This window comes from Salvelinus fontinalis, chromosome 10 (assembly GCF_029448725.1).
Source record: "Salvelinus fontinalis isolate EN_2023a chromosome 10, ASM2944872v1, whole genome shotgun sequence".
NCBI lineage: Eukaryota > Metazoa > Chordata > Actinopteri > Salmoniformes > Salmonidae > Salvelinus > Salvelinus fontinalis.
This window is the reverse complement of record NC_074674.1, coordinates 37,048,113-37,060,273: the sequence shown is the minus strand read 5'-3', so window position 1 is coordinate 37,060,273 and position 12,161 is coordinate 37,048,113.

The window sequence follows — 12,161 nt, the reverse complement described above, 5'->3', positions numbered from 1 at the left end:
ATCTGTGTCTTTCGATTCGTGTATGCTGTGTATTTTTACGAAATGTTTGATGATTAGTAGTTAGGTAAACACGTTGCTCATTGTAATTATTCTAGTCCATTTGTGATGGTGGGTGCAATTGTAAACTATGCCATATACCTGAAATATGCACTTTTTTCTAACAAAACCTATCCCATACCATAAATATGTTATCAGACTGTCATCTAATGAGTTTTTTTGTTGGTTAGGGGCTATAAATATCTTAGTTTAGCCGAATTGGTGATGGCTACTGGTGTTGGTGGACAAATAAAAGATGGTGGATTATGCTAATGTGTTTTTAGGTAATAGATGTACATCTTTACATATTGTGTCTTCCCTGTAAAACATTTTAAAAAAATATTTTTTTTGAATTTCGCGGCACTGGTTTTTCAGTGGGGGGGGGGGGGGGGGGGGTGCCGCTAGCGCCACGCTGATCCTAGACAGGTTAAGTAAAGGCTGATTTGTAATTCATATATACAGAAAAAAAACTATCAGTGGATGGTATTATTGTCTTTGATGTGTTTGTTGTGTTGACATCTGATGTAAGGGCTGTCTCTCTCCTCATCCTCGGACGAGGAGAGGAGAGAAGGATCATCAGACCAAAATGCAGCAGTAGGGAAATAGGCCATCTCTTTATTTGAAAAAACTATGGCAACACGAAAAAACAAAACACTTTCAAAAATACAAAACAAGAAAACGACGTTGACGAAACCTGAACATAAACTTACATAACTAAACATAAACTCACGGACAGGAAACAGACGACATCAAAATAAACGAACAGCCAAAGAGTCCCGTATGGTACATACATTCGACGACACAGGAGACAATCACCCACAAACAAACAGTGAGAACACCCTACCTAAATATGACTCTTAATTAGAGGAGAACGCAAAACACCTGCCTCTAATTAAGAGCCATACCAGGCAACCCAAAAACCAACATAGAAACAGAAAACATAGACTGCCCACCCAAAACACACGCCCTGACCATAAACACATACAAAAACAACAGAAAACAGGTCAGGACCGTTACATCTGACCTGTCTGTCGTGTCTCTCTGTAGAGATCACAGGAGCAAGCTGATAGGCTGCTGGGAAACAGGAAACTGTTCATATTTCCTGCATATCTGCATATCTAACTCCCATCATCTGCATTAATCTGAGGACACAGGATAGTATTTCAATGAGATACTTAATTTCAGTGGAGAATGTGAAACACTTTATTGAAAGAAGTTCATTATCCAGATGTTATAAATACATAATACATGCATTATAATTATGTTATTTGTAATATTATGAATACAAGTTCAATCTGTACTTCAATGCACATATGATGTGCATTATAAAACGAGAAAGAAAGACAAGGTGGAGAGAGGTGTAGAAGACAGAAAGGGAAAGAGGTAAGAACAGCGGCAGACAGCATACGATTAATGAATTACAGTGCTACCCTAATATTCTCTCAGTTCACAATTGCGGTGTCTCCTAACCAGCCTTGGGCACCCAGTTGGCCCAAAGGTTATCTTAACCTGTCTAGGATGAGGGTGCCGGTAGCGGCACTCCCCCCCCCACCCCCACTGAAAAACCAGTGCCGCGAAATTCAAAAAAAATATTTTTTTTAAATATTTAACTTTCACACATTAAAGTCCAATACAGCTAATGAAAGACACAGATCTTGTGAATCCAGCCAACATGTCCGATTTTTAAAATGTTTTACAGGGAAGACACAATATGTAAAGATGTAAATCTATTACCTAAAAACACATTAGCATAATCCACCATCTTTTATTTGTCCACCAACACCAGTAGCTATCACCAATTCGGCTAAACTAAGATATTTATAGCCCCTAACCAAGAAAAAAACTCATCAGATGACAGTCTGATAACATATTTATGGTATGGGATAGGTTTTGTTAGAAAAATGTGCATATTTCAGGTAGCTGGCATAGGTTACAATTGCACCCACCGTCACAAATGGACTAGAATAATTACAATGAGCAACGTGTTTACCTAACTACTAATCATCAAACATTTCGTAAAAATACACAGCATACACTAATCGAAAGACACAGATCCTGTGAATACAGACAATATTTCAGATTTTCTAAGTGTCTTACAGCGAAAACACAATAAATCGTTATATTAGCATAGCACATAGCACATAGCAGCCCAGCATTGATTCTAGCCAAAGAGAGCGATAACGTAAACGTCGCCAAAATATATTATTCTTTTCACTAACCTTCTCAGAATTCTTCAGATGACACCCCTGTAACATCACATTACAACATACATATACAGTTTGTTCGAAAATGTGCATATTTAGCCACCAAAATCATGGTTACACAATGACAAAAGTAGCCCAGCTGGTGAGAAAATGTTGGTGCGCCATATTAGACAGTGATCTACTCTTATACATAAATACTCATAAACGTGACTAAAAAATATAGGGTGGACAGCGATTGATAGACAATTTAATTCTTAATACAATCGCGGATTTACATTTTTTAAATTATCCTTACTTTTCAATACAGTTTGCGCCAAGCGAAGCTACGTCAAAAAACATGGCGTCCTAAGCCACTAACATTTTTCGACAGAAACACGATTTATCATAATAAAAATGTCCTACTTTGAGCTGTTCTTCCATCAGTATCTTGGGCAAAGGATCCTTTCTTTGGTCTAATCGTCTTTTGGTGGAAAGCTGTCCTCTTGCCATGTGGAAATGCCAACTGCGTTCGGGATGAACTGGAAGCGTGCCCAGCGATTCACAGCGTTTCAGAAATAAATGTCCCAAAATCGCACTAAACGGATATAAATTGCTATAAAACGCTTTAAATTAACTACCTTATGATGTTTTTAACTCCTATAACGAGTCTTAACATGACCGGAGAAAGATTACTCCCAACACTAATGCTTGGAACAGGTGCGGGTCGGTGTCCTCCACGCGCATGACGCACCAAGAAAAGAGTTGCTAGCTACAGGGTTTTTTAATTTATAGTGCCTGTGAACGCGCAATCGATCCCATTCAAATCGTCATCACGTAAAGGCATCCAGGGGAAGACGTAAGCAGTGTCCGTATACTCATAGCAATAACAGTGGCCTTTTAACTGACTCCAGATCAGGGGCCAACATTTCTGAAATCTGACTCCATGTCAGGGAAATTGCTGTAGAATGGGTTCTGTTCCACTTAGAGACAAAATCTCAACTCCTATAGAAACTATAGACTGTTTTCTATCCAATAATAATAATAAGCATATTGTACGATCAAGAATTTTGTGGGAAGCCGTTTCAAAAATTACACGATTAGCATAAATAGTGACAACAGCGCCCCCAGCCTTAACAAGTTAAGAACGGGTGAGGTGGCGATGACGGGACTGGCTTCCTCTCTCACATCAAAACATACCTGCAGACGGGAGACAGATGGATAGAGAGAGAGCATGATTAAGCCTTGTTTTTTTTATTCAGTCAGTCATCATAATCATCAGGAGGTGAAATGCAAAACTGACCTTGGATCATTAACTCTAGGACTACTACATCTCTATCTGTATTTCAATGTGAAGCATCTCTTTAATAATACTTCTTATTGACCCGACCAAGTAACATCTCACCGATGATCATGCTGTGCCCTCTGTTTCAGCCATTTCAGATGCGGGAGGGGTTCACCAAAACAGCTGATATAACCTAGAGGATTTAGGGAGAAGGGGGAGAGGGGTGAAGTGAAGAAGAGAGACTGTTATTGTGTGTGTGTGTGGTCTCACCTGGTGTCCACACTAAGTGGCCACAGAGTACTTTATGCTGAAAAACAGACACATGAGGACAAACAATAGAAGATACTGTGTAACACAGACAAATATAGAGGGCTATGTGTCTCACCACTTCGTTATTGCAAGGCTAACCCCCAGGGAAATCATGACTTGTCAGCAACAGATAGCAACAGATAGTCCAGTAAAAATTGCTGTATTTATGTGTGGTAAATCTGAAAATTAGCAGCTGACATCTTAAGGTTCTTTAATTAATGTATATGAGACAGGTTCCATGTACAACAAGACAGGCAGAGATGGAGAGAGAAAAAGAACACAGAACAGTTTAATTACTTCTGGTTATGGACACTTTTGCCAGCAATAACGCTTCCATGTCTGTTCCTTTGACAGTGAACATCTGGCAAAATCTACATTTTTGACCCCTTGATCAGCTCACTCTGAAAGTAAAGAAAATTGCTTATTTTTTGTAGATATGCAAACAATAACTTAGATATGACCGTTCAATCTAAAGCAGCAGATGTAATTTTCAGGATACGTCAATACAGCACAGAAAACTTAACACCAGACTGGTATTGTGGTTGTTCATTAGGTGATGGGAAATATGCAATGATATCTGCATGATCTACACGCTGCAAAGACTCCCTAACTCTTCGTGAATGAAAATATTGTGTTCTTTCATCCTTCTGTAAAAAAAAGCTAACCGTTACACTGTCATGAAATATGATTATATATCAACTATGATACATATGACATGGTGTAATGGCAGTCTAAATCATCCTCCTCCTCAGACGTGGAGAGTCGAGAAGGATCTGAGGACCAATGTGCACCGTGCTAATTTTCCATGATTTAATTAACACAAAACAAGACACTATAAAAAATGACAAAAACAAACTAACCGTCACAGTCCTAGCTGGTGCAGCCAAAACACAAACACAGGAAACAACCACCCACAATCCCCAACACAAAACAAGCCACCTATATATGATTCTCAATCAGGGACAACGATTGACAGCTGTCTCTGATTGAGAACCATATTAGGCTGAACACAGAAACAGAAGAACTAGACACACAACATAGAATTCCCATCCAGCTCACGTCCTGACCAACACTAAACAAGCAAAACACATAAGAACTCTGGTCAGGACCTTACACATGGCCTGTTTATGAGTTGCCTATAAAGACAGTTAGTAACTGTCAATTTAACTGAAAATGGCGAGTACAGGCGTTCGTAGCTAAATGCTTTTAGTTAGCTTGAGAATAATAATTGCATGATTTATCATTCTACGGTATGTATGTATGTAATATAGTACAATGTTATGAACCGACACTTAATTGTAGGAGCTAACTATTAACTATGTAAAAGATATGGAAGAACGGCCAGTGCTGCTTACCTGATGCCATCATCACACAGTCCTTCTTCGTAGGTGTCCACAATGACTTTCTTTGTGTCAGAAAAACAATTCAGAACAATTATTTTTGATTGGAAATATGATTTTTTTTTGCTCTCGACAAAAATACACAAATGTACCTCCATAGCATATAAATATTTTCCTGTGAATAACCACACCTTCATGCAAACGTGCAGAATTCTTAATGCACAACTGAAGATGCTGCCATACCCTGCCAGCACGCCCACAAGCGAGCCACTCAGGCGCAGAATGATGACACGTGGAAGAGGGAAAGGAATGAGATTGGAACAACAACAATTTGTTTCAAGTTGGGGAAGGGGGCTAAAGCTGAACAATAGACTATTCAACCTTTACTAAAGAATAGTCTAATAGCCGGGCTAGGTGTGAACCCCCCCATCACAGACCAGATTTGCCCTCACGACCAAGGGGTGGCTTGCTACTCAATGTAATAAAGTAATGACTTTACCTTACATGTTATTTTGGCTGACAATTTGTTAGCTACGCTGTCCTTACGAACCACATAGCATATCATTACAGCAGTATGTACCGGTGTGTTAGCTAGCTACCTAACATTAGTAGTTATACATCAAACTTGCCATTATATTAACTATAGGCTACCCAACATTTATTGACTTGATTATTCCCGTCATTCTTAGCTTAGCTAAATGGTATAGTCGTTTTGTGTTCTCAATGGACATTCGTGTGCTTTCATGAATTCGCTCTGGCTATCTACACCGATTTCAGAGCACTCTAGTCTGAGTTTACCAGAGCACAGAATAATGAATTTACCAGCGTTCAACACCGGTTGAATACGACCGGTTTCAGTAAACGTCGGCAAAAAAGCGTAATTAAGTTGTTTCCAGCAGCACAGTCACCAACGCTCTGGTTAACATGAAAACTGCCTAACCATCTCTGCTAGAGCGAGTAAAATGGTCAGAGTGGTCTCATTTGTGTCTGGAAGCTCATATCAACCCTACTCCTCGGCCCGAGCGTCCAGTGTGTGCTCCGAGAGTGAAACGGTCTGAATTTACAAACTGACAACGCTCTGAATATATGAGCGTCACATTGAACAGCACCATATTCTCTGTTCCATCCTAACAATTTTGAATCCTCCAATCCTGTTGTCACGCCCTGACCAAAGATTGCTTTGTATGTTTCAATTTTTTGTTTGGTCAGGGTGTGATGTGGGTGGGAATTCTATGTTTGTATGTCTATGTTGTCTATTTCTTTGTGTTTGGCCGTGTGTGGTTCTCAATCAGAGGCAGCTGTCTATCGTTGTCTCTGATTGAGAACCATATTTAGGTAGCCTGTTTTCCCACTTTGAGTTGTGGGTGATTATTTTCTGTTTAGTGTTTTTCGTCACCTTACAGGACTGTTCATTTGTCGTTTTTGTTGTTTTGTTCAGTGTTCAGTTGTTTTATTAAAATAATGAACACTTACGACGCTGCACCTTGGTCCTCCTCTCCTTCTCCCGACGATGAACGTTATACCTGTAGCCTTCTCCCTACCGTCACATTGTACAGCTTCATATTTTCCAATCCATCCTAACGGAAACCCTGAGGGTTTCGTTTTTCCTTTTTTCTCTGAATAGAAACACCATACTATTAATCAAATTAATTGTAATGGCTTTCTTCCTGGGATAAAGGAGAGGACCAAAATGCAGCGCGGTTATTGTTCAACATGTTTAATAAGACGATAAACAATGAACATTAAAAAATAACAAAATAACAAACGTGAAAGCCGAGACAGTCCTATCTGGTACAGAACACAAACACAGAGACAGGGAACAACCACCCACAATCCCCAACACAAAACAAGCCACCTATATATGATTCTCAATCAGGGACAACGATTGACAGCTGTCTCTGATTGAGAACCATATTAGGCTGGACACAGAAACAGACGAACTAGACACACAACATAGAATTCCCACCCAGCTCACGTCCTGACCAACACTAAACAAGCAAAACACATAAAAACTCTGGTCAGGACGTTACAGTACCTCCCTCCTGAGGTGCGGACTCCGAACGCACCCCTAAAACTCAAGAGGAGGGTCTGGGTGGGCATCTGTCCGCGGTGGCGGCTCCGGCACAGGACGAGGACACCACTCCACCACTGTCTTTGTCCCCCTCCTTAGCGTCCTTTGAGTGGCGACCGTCGCCCACGACCTTGGCCTAAGAATCCTCCCCAAGGCCCCCACATGATTTAGGAGGTAGCTCAGGACAGAGGGGCAACTCCGGACAGAGGGGCAACTCCGGACAGAGGGGCAACTCCGGACAGAGGGGCAACTCCGGACGAGTGGCAGCTCATGACTGAGTGGCAGCTCATGACTGTAGGGCAGCTCATGACTGAATGGCAGCTCACGACTGGAGGGCAGCTCACGACTGGAGGGCAGCTCACGACTGGAGGGCAGCTCACGACTGGAGGGGAGCTCACGACTGGAGGGCAGCTCACGACTGGAGGGCAGCTCACGACTGGAGGGCAGCTCACGACTGGCTGGCGGCTCTGGCAGCTCCTGACTGGCTCGCGGCTCTGGCAGCTCCTGACTGGCTGGCGGCTCTGGCAGCTCCTGACTGGCTGGCGGCTCTGGCAGCTCCTGACTGGCTGGCGGCTCTGGCAGCTCCTGACTGGCTGGCGGCTCTGGCAGCTCCTGACTGGCTGGCGGCTCTGGCAGCTCCTGACTGGCTGGCGGCTCTGGCAGCTCCTGACTGGCTGGCGGCTCTGGCAGCTCCTGACTGGCTGGCGGCTCTTGACTGACGGACGGCTCTAATGGCTCGGGACAGAAGTACGGCTCTAATGGCTCGGGACAGACGGGCGGCTCTGAAGGCTCGTGGCAGACGGACGGCTCAGATGGCGCTGGGCAGACTGACGGCTCAGATGGAGCTGGGCAGACGGACGGCTCAGATGGCGCTGGGCAGACGGACGGCTCAGATGGCGCTGGGCAGACGGACGGCTCATATGGCGCTGGGCAGACGGATGGCTCAGATGGCGCTGGGCAGACGGATGGCTCAGATGGCGCTGGGCAGACGGATGGCTCAGATGGCGCTGGGCAGACGGATGGCTCATATGGCGCTGGGCAGACGGATGGCTCAGATGGCGCTGGGCAGACGGATGGCTCAGACGGCGCTGGGCAGACGGATGGCTCAGACGGCGCTGGGCAGACGGATGGCTCAGACGGCGCTGGGCAGACGGATGGCTCAGACGGCGTTGGGCAGACGAGCAGTGCAGGCGGCGTTGGGCAGACGGCCGACTCTGACCTGCTGAGGCGCACAGTAGGCCTGGTGCGTGGTGCCGGAACTGATGGTACCGGACTGGAGACACGCACCTTAAGGCTAGTGCGGGGTGCAGGAACACGGCACACTGGACTCTCAAAGCGCACTATAGGCCTGGTGCGTGATGCCGGAACTGGTGGTACCGGACTGAGGGCACGCACCTCAGGGCGAGTGCGGGGAGAAGGAACAGTGAGTACAGGGCTCTGGAGACGCACAGGAGGCTTGGTGCGTGGTGCCGGAACTGGTGGTACCGGGCTTGAGACACGCACCATCGGGAGAGTGCGAGGAGGAGGAACAGGGCTCTGGAGACGCACTCTAAGCCTGGTGCTTGGTGTAGGCACTGGTGGTACTGGGCTGGGACGGGAAGGTGGCGCCGGATATACCGGACCGTGCAGGCGTACTGGCTCCCTTGAGCACCGAGCCTGCCCAACCTTACCTGGTTGAATGCTCCCAGTTGCCCGTCCAGTGCGGGGAGGTGGAATAACCCGCACTGGGCTGTGTTGGCGAACCGGGGACACCATGCGTAAGGCTGGTGCCATGTACACCGGCCCGAGGAGACGTACTGGAGACCAGATATGTTGAGCCGGCTTCATGGCACTTGGTTCAATGCTCAATCTAGCCCGCCCAGTGCGGGGAGGTGGAATAACCCGCACCGGGCCATGCACACGTACAGGAGACACCGTGCGCTCTTCCGCATAACACGGTGTCTGCCCGTACTCCCGCTCTCCACGGTAAGCATGGGAAGTGAGCGCAGGTTTCCTATCTGCCTTCGCCACACTACCCTTTAGACCCCCCCCCCCCCCTCAAGAAATGTTTGGGTGAGCCTCTCGGGCTTCCAGCCGCTCTGCCTTGCTAGCGCCTCATAATGCCGTCTCTCTGCTTTAGATGCCTCCAGCTCCACTTTGGGGCGGCGACACTCCTCTGGCTCTGCCCAGGGTCCTACTCCGTCCAGAATCTCCTCCCATGTCCATTCCTCCTTGTACCACTGCTGCTGTCGCTGCTGCCCATTGCCACGCTGCTTGGTCCGGGTAAGGTGGGTGGTTCTGTAACGGCTTTCTTCCTGGGATGAAGGAGAGGACCAAAATGCAGCGCGCTTATTGTTCAACATGTTTAATAAGACGATAAACAATGAACATTAACAAATAACAAAATAACAAACGTGAAAGCCGAGACAGTCCTATCTGGTGCAGAACACAAACACAGAGACAGGAAACAACCACCCACAATCCCCAACACAAAACAAGCCACCTATATATGATTCTCAATCAGGGACAACGATTGACAGCTGTCTCTGATTGAGAACCATATTAGGCTGGACACAGAAACAGACTAACTAGACACACAACATAGAATTCCCACCCAGCTCACGTCCTGACCAACACTAAACAAGCAAAACACATAAGAACTCTGGGCAGGACGTTACATTAATGAAGCCTAATTTCTTAAAATCAATCCCATATACTATGTTGTTACAAAAAAAGGTTTTAAATTCTCTGGTAATGCCAATACAAAATACTATCAAATGCTTCTCAAAGATGCCCTCTGGTGGTCAAACTAGCAATAACTTGCAGTAACAGAAGAAATGGCTGACAATTTAATGAGGTGCCACAGAATGTTGAGGCAGCATGCAAGGTGTGCCGCAGTATGACGCAGCTTTTAAAGGAGGAACCACTGTAAAGCAGAATTTTTCAAAAATCCACAAATACATAGTCTTACTGTATGATTTCACATGAAAACCAAAAATGTATTTCATATTCATACAATAGAAACACATATATGAAGACAGAAATAACTGCATGTTTTCTATATACCACCACCAATACAGAAAACTGACAACAATACATTCAGCTTTAAGATAGTAGCACTTCTGTAAAATGTTCTCTCTCTCATGCACCCGCACTGTCTGCACTAAAAGACCATGCTACAGACTGAGCATGCGCAACCAGTTTACCAGCTCGTGAGCACAATTTTACACAAAACCAATAGCATGTAAAACAAATTCAATTTTTTAAATAAAATCTCCTAGACAAAATCCAGTACAAGTAAGCTACTCTGTAAACAGTCACTATGACTTGTAAATCGTTTTTACCTCAGCTAGCATCAAGCTAAAATATACTCTCACTTACTGTAAATCGCATTCTTCTCTCACTCAGTTCGACACAAAACCTTTCCTAACGTGATAATACCTTGACTAAGTTGTTAAATAGCATGTTATTACATATTCTTTCGATATTAAAACGTTTGGAAGTTCTGTTACATACCTGTAATAGTAAAAAGAACAGACACAAGTTTACGTCTGCAAAGTTCTGGCGCTTTCTTTATTCTAAGGAATGGTGCGCATGCTTGGCTTCCATAATGTTCTGTCGCTGCTCCTGTGTGCAGATATCTTTATCCTGTCTGAAAATAACAAACACAAAAATTATACCATAGTTTGTCATATTTTCTCCCATTATATATAGTGGGGTCCGAAATTATTGACACCCTTGATAAAGAAGAGCAAATATAACTGTATAAAACTGTATAAAAATTCCAATACTGAGCTATATTGTTCGCAAAAAAATTGGGACATTATATTCTACTGACACAATTGCTCAGAGAAAGAGATTTTGTTTAACAAGTAATGCTTTTTTCTCAAAAAGATAAGGGTCAAAATAATTGACACCCCTGTTTTCAATTCCTTTCAATGCCTCACCTTGCGAGGTTATGTCATGCCTTGATCTGTTTCACCTGTCTTTGTTATTGTCTCCACCCACCTCCAGGTGTCATCTGTTTCCTCATTAGTCCCCCGGTGTATTTATCCCTGTGTTTCCTCTCTATCTGTGCCAGTTCGTCTTGATTGGCCAAGTGAACCAGCGTTTTTCCTACCCCCGATTTTTCTCAGTCTGTTTTTTTCTAGCCCTGCAAACCTTGTTGGACACAGCCACTGGGTAGAGAATGTGTTTATTGACAAGTGCCAGGAGGGGACTTAACATTTATCTCGGGATTCCGTTTAACCTGTTTGGGCTGCAGGGGCAGTATTGAGTAGCCAGATAAAAGGTGCCCATTTCAAACGGCCTCGTACTCAATTCTTGCTCGTACAATATGCATATTATTATTACTATTGGATAGAAAACACTCTCTAGTTTCTAAAACCGTTTGAATTATATCTGTGAGTCAAACAGAACTCATTTGGCACAAACTTCCTGACCAGGAAGTGGAAAGTCTGAAATCGATGCTCTGTTCTACTTCCTGCCTATAAATGGGCATGATACGTATTAGTATACATGCACTTCATGGACCTTCCCCTGGATGTCAAGAGGCGGTGAGAGAAGAAATTGAGTGTTTATCTTGGTCTGAAGTGGAATACAAGCTCTTTGTATGACGTGTCCCCCATTTCCTATTTTCTGGAGAGCGCGAGGAGGTACCTGGATTTGCCTTCTGTTTAGCTGCTGTTATAGGCGACTAATATCTCCGGCTTTGATTTTATTTGATACATGTGACCATATCATCGTAAAGTATGTTTTTTCAATATAGTTTAATCAGATTATTGAAAAATTTTCGGGAGTTTTGCCGTGTTTCGTTCTCTGACTTTGTTGACGATGGAGAGATTCGCGCCACTTGGCAAGTGTGCTTCCTAATTCAAGAGGGAAAGAGGCCGTTCTAAATCCAAACAACGATTGTTCGCGACAAAGGACCCCTTGTCCAACATTCTGATGAAAGATCAGCA